Source organism: Aedes aegypti, chromosome 2, assembly GCF_002204515.2.
Source record: "Aedes aegypti strain LVP_AGWG chromosome 2, AaegL5.0 Primary Assembly, whole genome shotgun sequence".
NCBI classification, from domain to species: domain Eukaryota; kingdom Metazoa; phylum Arthropoda; class Insecta; order Diptera; family Culicidae; genus Aedes; species Aedes aegypti.
Genome location: NC_035108.1, coordinates 430,512,596 through 430,526,551, shown reverse-complemented (window position 1 = coordinate 430,526,551; position 13,956 = coordinate 430,512,596). Strand labels below are relative to the sequence as shown.

Here is a 13,956-nt window from a genome sequence, read left to right as displayed (position 1 = left end):
GCTGATATTGAAGAAACGGTCTTTGATCCTCAACTTGCACATTCTGTTGTCGATTGGCCACCACCCAATCACGCGCCTCTCACGATAAAAGCTGTGCCCAGCTCATGTCTGTTGCCTCAGCTCTGGTAAATGGTATAACCTATACGTATGTACCGTCGACCCTTTCCAGCAAACCTCCTCCGGCGCTACGATGTCGAACTTGCGGACCCTCAATAATTCGGAAAGAATGCGGGTACTTCCCAAGAAATTGAGAGACTTACAGTTCCATGATCCGAGTTTCCAATCGTTAGTTCGTTTTCGATGCCTGGGTCTATGCCGATTGTTCCGGTACGAAATTACGTTGTATGCTTCCTGTACTGATGATTTTTACGGCTGGCTTGTAAGGCCTGTACCTACCCCCTGTCTCGCCGGTGGATCATCGTGCACAGCATAGTTTAGAGTCCCACGCTGGCACTAGGGCGATGATCAGCCACTCCTAACATGGAGAACAGACGCTGTTTTGAGCCGCCCCTAACATGGAGAACAGACGCTCTGATAAGCTACACCCTCAGAAGAGAGGAGCCCCCCTTCCCTGTCAGCATACGACCAAGGTCCCACCAGGGTTAATTACCCGATCTTCCCTACGGTTATTCGTACCCCAGGCGGCACCATGGGGAGGTAGGGATAGGATTATTTTATACCTGCAAGCAGTGCTGTAAAACGGTGAACAGAGTCTGTTCATGCACACCAGAAAAATGTTACCGCATCAGTGGTTCATTTTGTGCGATTGCGTTCTTGCTTTCTTTGCTCACGATCGCCCGAACACATATACTGTAAAGGGCATCGCATCATTTTATTTTGACATGCAATCACGCGTCCGATTCCCTGTGATATTTCTACAATAACACCACATATCGGTCAATTTTCTCAATACTTTCGTACATTAGTTTGTGATCTATCTATTATAATTATAATCCTTCCAATTATTCACAAAAATAGCTATGAACGGAAAAAAGAACGGCTGTGAGCAGACTCTGCTCACCCAGCAATCACGCTCTTTTTACATTTGCTTTGTTCTGGTTCTCCGATGCAAGAATCTGTGACCAAATCGGTCGCTGTTGGTTCGTGAGCATGGGAGCGCACGCTATGTCTGAACCAGACGATTATAAAAATCGAATGTACATCGGATTTTTTCTCGCTAGAGATCAGTATTTGGTCTATATTTTCATAATCGGAAGGTTTTAAAATATTCTATCGGTGAAATTTTTTCCATACATTTTGTATGGGTGGAAATGCGTCGAAAATTTGAATTTCATGGGATTTAGTATGAAAAATGGCTAAAAAGTCGAAAAAATCAAAATTTCACCGATAGAATATTTTAAAACTTTCCGATTATGAAAATATAACCCAAATACTAAACTCTACCGAGAAAAAATCCGATGTACATTCGATTTTTATAATCATCTGGTTCAGACATCCCAGCCAACAAATATGTTCTCATAACTGAGACTGCAAGTGAAGAAAGTGAACACTTATTCGGAAAAACAGATTGTATAAAATGCACGAATTCCCTCTATTCGCACAAATCTGGAGGCCATATACGTACATTTTAGAGAATCTATCATGGTCAATACAACTTCAGACAATTTGATTTGGCGTTCACTATAATTTCATGTATGATTGTATATTGCAGTTTATATGACTTAATTTTTACAAACAAATAAAATAAAAAGAAGTAAAATATCACGAAACAAGCCTCGAACCTCTGACCTTTAGATCACTAGCCAGATACGCTACCACTGTACCGTACAGTTTTTGATGCAGGGGATGTTCTTTTAGCAAATATAAATGAAACACTGTAGAGCATCATGTTTGAATGTAACCGAACTTAATTGTCATTTTGCAAATGAGCCAGTGCAACGCTGAAGGTTTCATGTTTTATCGAATTAACGTTTGCAATTGAAACGAAGTGCAGCCATTTATTAAAGACATCGTACGAAAATACTTATGTAACGTGATGACATTGTGTTTCTGTTGAACAGTGATGTTCTTTTAATAGGTAAGACAATTTGTTCATGAATTCCACTATTTATGTTTATGTTGCGTTCGGCGATGTGCCCTATATGATTTTATATCTTCATCAGATGAACTCATATGTAATCTCACATTGATAATTAAAATAGAGTCATACCAAGTGAAGTTAAAATCATAATGGAATGACAGTTTAAAGTTATATATTTGGTCAGACTAAATTGGAATTCTATAAGATGCAAATTCAAGTCAGATGAAATTTATTACTTTATTAACGATTTCAATCAATTTAGTTTTGCATCATATCCAATTCCAACGGAAATTGTACATTTATACAATTTGAAATGAACATCCTTATATGATCTCTGGTTTGCTGGGATAGCGTGGAGCGTGGATCCTGCTTAATATTGGTTCATTTTACGTAAACGGCATGATTCTTTCCACCACTGCCTGCAAGTACACGAAGTAATGGTACGCATTGTCCAGTCATTTACCACCCACTTTTACCTTAAAAATAATTTTTATCACGCAAAATGCTGCAGCTAGTTTTATGGCGACTAAAAGGACTAGCTTTCTAGTTTTGCATAAGGTATAGTTTAATGTGTTTTTTTGCAATGTACAACAACTAATAATTTATTGGAAGTTTAAAATTTAAAGCCAAAAATCATCCTTGTATCTACAATTTTCTTGCTAAGACGCATTGCGGCAAGTGAGAATACTGGGTAATTAGTATCATAAGGAAAAAAAAGGTTCAGGGAGTATTCTACAGGCTAGATGGAAATATTACGATTAATAGGTCATTCAATACCAAGTAGCCACAAAAAATTGAAACGTGTAATCTACTATCACCGATTTCAACCAAAGTCTATCATGAAACAATCAAAAAGCCTAATTCTGATGCCTATCGGACCACCCCTTTGCCCATGGAACCACCTTCTGGGATTCAATTGGGTGTTGTAAAGTTTTTTTTTGGGTTGAGGATTCTATGACAATATTGTAACATTCCTGAAATTGCCTGAAAGTTTGTCAGGATGTTTATAATATATCCCTAAAACAATTTTTATCATCATAATTCGCACCATTTAGCTCTTTCATTGAAATATTCGAGTTTCTGTTAGAGATCAGTAAATTCCTTTCGAAATTGTTCATTATTTCTATAAATTTTGTATTGTTATGAATTCAACAAGTAAATATTCGTATTCAGGGAGCCCAAATTAAGTATGTAGAGTTGTTTCCAAAACTAACAATCATCGCAAGTGATCAATTTCACCCCGAAAGGAGACCCCCGTTTTTGTTTGTTCGTTCTACAGGTGATCTTTGAGACTAAAACAACATTTGTTAGAATATTTCGCTAATGAACTTCATCGTCGTTCTTTTTTCCTTAATTCAGTTGTTGACATTGACAACATTATAGAACACAGAGCTGAAAACCATTTGAAAATTAATCAATTGCACCCGAAATTAGATTCGCAGTAACTGTGAAATTTCTCATGGGAACACTAAGCTGAGAAGCAGGTTCTGTTCCAGTTGGGACGTTAACGCCAGAAAGAAGAAGAAGCATAACTTTATCATGAGCAATACATGTTTGGTCGAAATGAGATCCAAGATTGTTTGGAATTTCATATTAAAAATCAGAATTATTAACATAAGAAATCCTTCAAGAATTTTCCGACTTACTCAAAATTCCGTTAAGATATCCAAAGAAATACTGCAACAATCTCGCCAGCGATGTATCGATATTTTTTTTAATAAATCTGACTTGTGTCTGATCAAGTTGCCACTGTAACTTACTAATAATGTAAGATCACAACAAAGTATATTTTAGAGAACCTAGAATAAAATTATTAATATCAACTTGAACCTTTTCGGAGATTTGTCGATGAGGCAAGGGAGTGCCGCTAGGGTTCATCCAATCATGGATTTACAGAGAGAATCTCTTTAGGAGATTAACAAAGAATATTCCGTTATGTTTTATAAGGATCTCGTTAGAACGCATTAATGATCTCACCAGGAGTACAAAAACATCCATTAAAGCTGTCGGGACTCTGGCAAAGTTCTTTTGATTAATTATGCTTTTCGGCTACGCAGTCTTAATTTTTACAACGGCTTATTTATTTGCCCGACATTTCGACACGGGAATTGTGTCTTCCCGTGTCGAAACGTCGGGCAAATAAATAAGCCGTTGTAAAAATTAAGACTGCGTAGCCGAAAAGCATAATTGATTACAACCTGGGAGGGAGAAACCTACTAAATGGCTACTTAGCAACCATGTTCCATATCACCTCCAACCTAGCAAAGAAAACCAATGTTTGACTTCGCCTTCCTTGTTAAAAATCTTACCGCGTTTGGTGTTCCCGCATTTGATATTTGCATTTCAAACGCACACAGCAATATTTTCTTTATGCTTTACGCTACCAGTGGTCATGCATCAGTTACTACCCGTTCAACCAGTTTTACAATTTCTTTATCCAGCGATGGCAGCGATGGCGATCACCAACGATTCAAAACGAATCAATATAGATCGCTATCGAAAATCTCTGACTGGTTGACCGGGTATGGCTTTATTCAAGCGTGTGCTGGATTAAGGGCCTAACGGTGCGGCCATAGTAACGCGTCCGCATCCGCGAACGCGATGCGATCAAAGGATTTCTTGTTGTTGATATTCTGCTTTGCAGGCTCGCACACGCGCACGCATCGCAAGACGCGTTTACTACGGCAGCACCCTAAGTCGCATGATCGATTACTCTTCATCGATCCTCTCTTCTGTGAATAGAGGGAACAAGATGCAAGTTTGTCAACATTTTTTCACTTCAGACCGCTTAGCAGCGATGCAATCTTGCGTCCTGAGGTGAAAAAATGCGGACAAACTTGCATCTTGTCCCCTTTATTCACAGAATAGATTGTAACATTTGTGCTGCTCAAACGGCGATGTCATCAGAGACGAAAAAAAATCATGCTCACTAGACTCAATTCACTGACATTTATGGAACCATCAAAGTAACCGCACCACCACCAATATGATTAAAATCATGTACAATAAAGATGACACAAAAGTAGATGAAGAAAACAAACTACTATGCCCGTTTGTCGTTGGTGTTTTTGATCATCAGAAGCAGAAGGGTGTCAATTTTAGAAAATTGAGGATCAATGAGGTTCATATTAATTAAAAAAATATGGTGTGATACGGGTAATGAACGATCCGATGCATGGAATCGACGGTATTGACGCGTCTTTAGTGTATTCTGTGCAAAAATTACAACTTCCCGTAGCGAAATGTTAAAAAAAGTCAAGCTGCTTCGAATGAACCTCATTTTTTGTTTCCGATTATCACAAAGCGGTTGAGTATCAGCAAGTTAAAAGGAAACTGACAATCTTGCGACCAGCGCTTTGCCAATCTGTGTTGTGTTGTCAAGGTGAGGATAGAAACAAATAAAAATCAACGAAGGTTCAACCCAGCAAGTGTCAATATAGGCGAAGGTAGATTGAGTTTTATTTTTATTTTTTTTTATTAGAGACATTTTACACCATTCGGTGCATTCATGTCTTTTAAGAATTCGGCAAAAAAATACAGGCGGGTATCTGCTGTGGTTTATGGCATTGTCTATCTTTTGTGTGAATGTCAGGAGATACTCTTGGTAAATTCTTCTGAAGGCAAAAAAATCGTAGAATTCTTCTAGATACCTCACTTACACTCTTGTGGATTGATACTTGACCTGTCGATTTTACACTGATCCAAAAATGTCGTAAGTGATAAAATGGTGTATCATCTCGTCATCATATATTTGTGGGAAATAATAGAAACTCCCTAGTTGTTGAACGCAAGCTGATTGTATGCAAAATTGAGCAATTAAAACAAAAGTTTAAAAGAGGATTCATATCAAATCCACTAGACTCGAGTCTAGTACACGACACTGAAGACGGCCTTACAATTGAGGTCGAAATACGCATATCTGTCAAAGGATACAAAATCTAGTGAAATTAAATGGTATAGTACTAAATACGGTTTTTCATCTACTTATAGGGTATTCCACTAAACAACTCGAAGATTTATTATCAATTTAATTTGTGTTTTTTTTACACTCGACGATTCCTAACGAGATTCTTAATGGATTTGCGAGAATATTTCAAGTACCAGATTTTTGAGGAATCTTCGATAAAAATACGAATTTTAAAATAATGTAACATACATCGCATTCATTTTTTCTTCGAACGTGTTTGGTAGATTGAGTATTTTCGTACCTGGATGTCATGACTTCGTTAATTTCAGAAGATTCGAATGTGAAGAACTTCGTTAATTTAGCATAATTAGTTGAAAACCACTGAGAGCATAGCTTGAAAAAAATCAACGTCAAAGCTCTTTCTTGCAAACGATAAAAAATCACCAACTTTACAAGCTTCGTTTGTAAACATTCCGTTCCAGCACACACACATCCCCACAAAAATCCCCGTTATATCGCCGAAGCGCATCAACACACACCTACAGCTCATTCGCGTCCATTCATCCTCTGGTTTCTTTCAGCATATTCTATACGAACGAGCCGAACTCCCGCTTCGGCTTCGGCTGTGGTGAATTTGGTGAACTGGAGCCTCTTGTTCGTGTCCGCCAATGCACACACGAATTGTGTGTGGTGGAATGGAGCCATCATTCGCAGTTGAGATTCGATCGCGTACGGACGTCCCTTTTGTTGCCCGCGGTCGCCAATTGGGGCCACACGTTTGGTGTTTGTATGTACGGTGTATCCTTTTTTTCGTTACGGAACATTGTCCTTTGTGAGTGCGGTTATTTGGTTGAAACGATATCCCTAGTATTGTGATTTTTTGGTGTTTTTATTGAAAGTGCGGCAATTGAAGAAAACGTGAACCCAAGAGCAGTGCATACGCGATCAAGCCCAGAAGAAAGCTTCAAAGTGGTTGTGCTGGTTTTATTGTTGCTTTCCTTCATGCTCGATGCTTCGTTCTGATGGAATTGCTGGAATAATAATTGTTGATTGCGGTGCATGCGTACGTTCGGGTTGAATGAAGTGAGTGTTCCGGAAATCCTGCTGTTTGCCCGAAAAGAGCGATTTTAAATTATACTGAGCGAAAAAGAAGTATTATTAAACCCGAAAAGTGCTTGGATTGTGCAAAGGAAGAGGGAAATCACTTTGGAATTGGGGAGTGTGTATTACTTGTTTTTTTTCGGAAAAGTGGCGTATTGTGCATTTCATGAATATTGATTATCCTGTGCCGTTTATATTCAAGTTTTCACTTTGAGTGTCTCACATGAGTGCGGTTGGTACGAAAGAGAGTAGTTTTCTGGTGCCTTTTTAACGTTATTCGCAACTGTTGGACTTGGATGTGTCCACAAGAATTCACAAACAAGCAACAGCGAAGCGTGATACCAATACCTGCGCAACTGTCATCGGTCAATGAATAACATCACAATACAATGGCGAAAACCACTGGTGGAACGAGTGTGGTGAGTTCTTGCATTGCAGCAGTTGCCCGAGGGCGATGACGATGAAGTAGGGGAGTAATCAGAATAACAATAATAACAAAAAAAAAAAACTTGTTGCGTCCATTCGGTAGACGACATACGGTTTGCGCGTGTTAATGAGCGCGGTCAGAACGTGTGCGGTGCAATTCTGTCACAAACACCAATACCAACCTCGAATGCGACTCGTTGTGTATTTTGAGTTTTGTTGTTCTAATGCCTGAGTATACAAAAATTGGAAAGTGACCACAAAACCGATACAAGCTCGAGACGGAAATAAGTGATCGGGTGAATTGAACGCGAATAAGCGAAAAATATCGAAAGAATCGCCCAAGCAAATTGGATTACTTAATGGTGTTTGCCTTGGGGTTGTCTATGCTCAAACAGGAGGGGTAAACAGTGCGAATGTGACCTCGGTCCAGCTGAACCAATTAAGCGGTGCAAGGTTCCGTGAAATTGTGTATGTGCCTGAGAACTGGCCGAAAAAAGCGAGGAGAAACAAAAAGCGACACCGGATATTGGAACGCTTCGGCAAGTGACGACGATATAAGCAGCAGAGCAGAGCATAAGTGACCATCACCGCCTTGGGGCTGAACAGTTTTGCAGCGTGTGGAGACAGAGGAACGCGGAGGAAACCGATTATAGAACGTCTTGCACGGAAGGACTTTTTCTAAAGACCGCAACCTGGCGCTGTTTTGCGTACCGGGAAAGCAACGCTTGCCTTCTGATTCGTCTGATGTGAATGTGAGTATCAATGGGATTATCGCTAGTAGATTAGAAAACTGCTGATACATAGGTTTCAAAAATCACCCAAGTGAATGATATCTTTTGAAAATTATCTATAATTGTTCAAGGCAGCAAATTTAATAGAAAATACGACGGAAACAATAGTTCAAGATGATATTCGGCGAGTTTTTATTATATGAATGCGATTTCCTTAAGAGGATCTGCAAATTTCCTGCGAAGTCCTTGTATGATGGCCTGAACTTCTGCACTTGTTTGCTGATTCCTGGGGATTCTCGGAAGATTCAATCCGAGATAGTTAGTATTTTTTTTCCAAAACCCTTGGAGATTTTAGCGTTTTTCTCTTTATGGTCTTGATGAATTCTAAGCTAGATTTTCAACCAGATTTTGCCCTATTTCTGTAATGATAGTTTGATTAACCATAGGAAGTCCTTTTCAGATTTTCTAAAGAGATTTGTTTCAATTTGGTTATCACAAAACTCCTGTTACATTTCTTCCGAGAATCCTATTTTGCCGAATCCTTAACAGATCCCTTGTGCAAGTCACACTTATTGGCAAATCTCTAACGAGATCTTGATGTTATTTTTTCGTGTCTTTCATTAGTTTATTTTTGTAACTATTGAAGAGTGTTAATCTTTTTTGGTTACGATTATACTCAGAGAATTCACTGATGACATATTTGTTGAAACCCTTAGAAATCTAATTTAGATTGATTCCTGGTCGTTTTGTTCGGTATCGGTTGAGGACTTAAACAAAATATTTCGCTACATTTTGATTAAAAGTCTTTTGGAAAAATATCTGATCATGACATTTTTTGTGGATTCATGGAAAAGGTGTAGAGTGAAATATATAACATTTTTATGTAGATTTTTGACCATATTTTCTATAGATTCTTGTTGGGATCCTCTTTGGAGAGTTTCTCCTCTTCGGCAAAAAATACAGGCGGGTATCTGCTGTGGTTTATGGCATTGTCTATCTTTTGTGTGGATGTCAGGAGATACTCTTGGTAAATTCTTCTGAAGGCAAAAAATCGTAGAATTCTACTAGATACCTCACTTACACTCCACTAGACTCGAGTCTAGTACACGACACTGAAGACGGCCTTACAATTGAGGTCGAAATACGCATATCCGTCAAAGGATACAAAATCTAGTGGAATTAAATGGTATAGTACTAAATTCGGTTTTTCATCTACTTATAGGGTATTCCACTAAACAGCTCAAAGATATATTATCAATTCAATTTGTGTTTTTTTTAGACTCGACTCGAATTTTTCCTCACATTAAAGACAAAATATATTAAAGGAACATTTAATTTAGGAATGAATATCGAGTAAACAGGGGAATCAAAAGTCTTAATAGAGAATCAATCAAACTAATTAGAATTCGCATCGAGTTATGGAATGTACAGAAATATAGAATATCAAATATAGGAGAGTTAACTTTATTTGCCAGAGCCTTAGCAAATTTCTAGTGAAACCCTTAGTTAGTTTCTAGCATGATACTTGGTTGATCCCTTGATGGATTGTGATATATTTGTTTGGTGAACTATCGGAAAATTTTTGACGAGATCTGTTTTAGTGATCTTCAGCTGAAAAATAAGGGATTCCTGATGAGTTTATTTCGATCAGATTTCCAACCAGATTTTTGGTGAATACCTGACGTGGCCCTTAGCACTTCCTACTCAAGCAAATTTCTTGACAAATGTCGGAATTAATTTGTTTCATGATTCTACTAGAGACCTTTGGAAAATTTTTGGACGATGTCTCCTGAGCATTGAAGCAGACAGGTTACAAACTCTTTTGTTGATTGATATTTGACCAATTCATTACAGGACTCCTGCTGTTATGCTTGTTCTGTAAGTTTCTGGATGATCCTTGATGGACTCCTGGTGGAACAGCAAATTATACTTAAGATTCGTCTGAAATTTGCCTACTAGGTTCTTAACTTATTTTCTACGTTACTCATATTGAGTTGCATACGTAATTTCCGAAGGCTTTTAACGGTATGCTGATGTCATTTTTCACGTATTTGTTGTGAGATTTTCATTCGATTTCTGAAGACATCCTTTGTAGGCTTTTGAGAGATATTTAGTTGATTCTTAACGAAATCACTATTGTTGCTCATTGCAATAATTAACACTTCAGTCGTCGCGCTGTTGTACTTTGTACAACACTGTTGAAAAAATCTCGCTTTTCGTTCACAACAGCAGCGCGGTGGCTCTGACGGTGGTACACCGCGCGACAACTGAAAGATTAATGAAGATTCTTGAAGAATCTTGACGACTTTTTCGAAGAATCTGTTGAGATGCTTTTGACCCATTTTTGAAAAGATTCTAAGTAGGATTTTCAGGAGATATTAAGTGGAGTTCGTACGGGAACCTTGAGATCGATAAATGCTTTTGAGATCCTTAGCTAATTCTTTGAAGATGTTTCCACAACGGATTCAGACGACCAAGGAAATGATCTCGGTTTTTATTCACACATTCACATATCATGCTTTAAATCTTGTCAAAATATCTACTTTGTTATATTCCACTTTCAAATCAATACGGGTGGTTACTAAAGCAATTTTTCGCCTTTCCGAATAGATATAATTCAAAATTATAGTATTAAAAACTTTTGTTATCAATTTGTTTGAATTGACAGTTACTATAATTAAAAATATATTTATAACGTTCGAACATTGTAATTTTTTACCGTATTTGTAGCTCTATCGACGTGATATTACAATTTCTGCGATTTCTTAAGCAATTCACTGTTTCCGAAAAAACGTAATGCTATTGCAGTGAAAGTCATTTTTTGTCCCCTCACCTGATCTTTGGTTGGATAACGATTGATGCATTATGGAAAAAATACATCAATGTTAACGCACTAAAAAATCATCTGTTAGCTGTCGATTTCGAGAAAATTTACGACCCTCTTCACTCTGCTGCACACTGCCGGCTATAAGTTATGTATCAACGCTGGTATGGCGAACATGATTTTTGAAAGTGAAAAATATGCCATACATTTTTTTTTTGCAACAATGCTTCACATCCATCGAAGAGGCGGAACGTGACATCTCTTCGCGCGGCGGTAACGAATGCCTAACCCATCCAAGTGAGACTGATTTTTGCTTTCATCCGAATTCCAACCCGGAGTATTCTCAATCGAGATGACTCCGCCCCGGTGCTTGGCTGGGTGGAACGAGACGAACACGTGCTGAAGAAGATGCACCCGCACCGCAGTGAAATTGCACAAATTATTCACTTGCAAGGCATGCACTTTCGAAGTCCGAGCAGCGAGCAGCGGGCTTTAATTAAGGGAGATGCCCGTTTCGAAAGCGCTCCTCGCACATACTTGACGCGGCCCCGACATCGACCAAGATACGGATCTTGATTGATTCGGTTTCTTGAGTACTATTTCTATACGATTGATAAAGAAAACTTTCGTTCAGATGAATTGCGTTGATATGCGGGCACAATGGCTCGGTATGATTCCATTCGAGAAACGCACTGTACTTGGAATCAGCTCTTCTGGGGAAATAGAGGTAGCCTGTTGAGAGAGGACAATGACTCACACAATCTTGTCACCTGTAGGATGTTGCACTCGACAACTCGTCGCTCTATAGAAAATCTAGTTCAACATAACTAAGTTATCCCGGAGGAACAACATGCTGAACAATTCACTTGATTCCAGAACATAATTTTGTTATCATTTGATAGATCCAATGAAATAGTGAAAGTCGAAGTAAACAGCAGGTCTTCAAATTAGTTCTAGGCATATAAACAAGGGCTAATTCTTCTACTTCTTGGTATTACGTCCTCACTGGGACAGAGCCTGCTTCTCAGCTTAGTGTCCACTGAGCACTTCCACAGTTATTAACTGAGAGCTTTCTTTGTCAAAGTTTTCATTTTCGCATTCATATATCGTGTGGCGGGAGTGGCATCTATATGCCCGGGAAGTCAAGGAAATTTCCTCTACGACGAGATCCTGGACCGTCCGATAATCGTACTCAGACACTTTCAGAATGGCTTTGCTTAGAGACCTGAAGTCCTGAAGTCCTGAAGGAGAGAAAGAAATTCCTGGTTGAAATCTTAAAGACATCATGGACGACTAGGAAAATCTATGGATAATGAATTTATAAAGGAATCTTTGGAGAAACTCCTGGTGGAGTATGAGGATTATTTAATATGGTTATTCTTAAAAACATATCAGGTTGAATTCCTAAAGGTATCTTAAACGAAATTCTTGCATAAATGCGTTAGGTAGTCCGTAGAAGCATTCCTGAAGAATTCCTGAAGAAATCTTCAGAAGGAAAGTTTTAATGAATACCTAATTAAATTGCTGATGAAATTCCTGAAGTTTCCGTCTTATTGACATGAAGAATGAAAAACTTCCCAAAATAAATATCCTTCAACAAATTTTTGATCGGATTCTCTGAGAAATCCTCATAAAAACTCTTATCTCATATGGGGTTTCTTCAAATATTTCACAAAGAACTATTTTTAGAATTGTGATTCTTCAATTCCTCATAAAATTCCTCCAGTTTTTTTCTTATGAAATCTTCAGTAATTTGTCACGAATTCTTCAAAAGATTACTCAAGAAATGTCTCTCTATTTATTTTTGGATTCTTTCAGAACTATCATAGAACTCTTACAAGAATTATTCATGGAATTCGCAAGCACCGACAGGAAATTTCACAAAGAAAATACCCAAACAATGCTCTGGGTACGACTTTCCTAAGAGATTCCTGCTATGATGTTTTCTTTCATTTCAAGAATGAACTTCACCATAAATCACTCCAGTAGTTTCCGTTTTGTAGTTTAAAAACACTTGAAGGAATACATGCACAGAAAACTTCTGATTATAATTATGGATTATTCCACAATCAAAATCCCTGAGACCTCTGTGAAAGTTTTAGAGAAATTCTTCATAAGGGTTTGCAATCCTAGATTCTTGAAAAAATCCTCATAGGAGAAAGTACTGCAGGTACCGATGTGGGAATATAGGAAGTAATGTCTCAAGTTAATCCTAGTAATTCCTGAATTTTGGTGGTCTGTAAGATGCTTTTTGATTCTTCGGCTAGTTCCAGTATGTCTACAAAGTATGCCAATCAACATTAGCACATCAGATTAGAAGATTTTTCAGATTTTTTTTCAGAGTTTCTCGTAGTACTTCATGAAGGATTAATATAGAACTTAAATAAGTTTAGTTAGGGATGACTTCAGGATTTTTTTAAAACTTCCCATGGAAAAATGTCTTGAGAAATTCTTCGAAAACTTATTGAAACATCTCTCAATGAATTTCTAGAAGGAATCTATGGAGATTCACTGGAATAATTCGTAAAAGCATGCTCGGCTCAAATCTTGAATATATCTTCAACTACAACTTTGAAGGAAATCCTGAAAGTTGAAGTTAATGGAAGAATTACTAGGGCACTTGGAAGTGTCTTGAAAAATTTCTGAAAGAAGGTTTGTACGAATTCCTGTAGTAATTTCTGTGGATTTCCTTTGAAATGCTCTACAATTGCTGAGAAATTTTTCAATACATTTTCCCTCGAAATTGTCCTTAAATTCAAATTCTTCTTTAGAAATTATATATTTTTCAGGAATTCTTTGAAAAATTGTTTTTATTTTTATGACTTACAAAATTCAGTTTTTGTTGTTAGGAATTTTAAGTAATTTCTCGATATATTGCTTAACAAATTACATCTAATAATTCTTTGGTGGTTTTGCCACAGATAAT

The 13,956-nt window shown here is 37.7% G+C and overlaps 1 protein-coding gene across 4 annotated transcripts in view; it reads left to right on the top strand.

The window, feature by feature from the left end:
• Positions 1-6,528: 6,528 nt before the first annotated feature.
• LOC5573959 (signal-induced proliferation-associated 1-like protein 2) overlaps positions 6,529-13,956 on the top strand; it is a 263,789-nt gene continuing 256,361 nt past the window's right edge. Inside the window, exons 1-2 of one of the 4 annotated variants that reach the window (XM_021847716.1) lie at positions 6,573-6,735; positions 7,871-8,227. The gene's annotated coding sequence lies outside the window, so the exon portion shown is untranslated. Of the gene's footprint in view, positions 8,228-13,956 lie in introns of all 4 variants that reach the window. The other 3 variants (XM_021847715.1, XR_002500935.1, XM_021847720.1) reach the window with 3 other exon arrangements.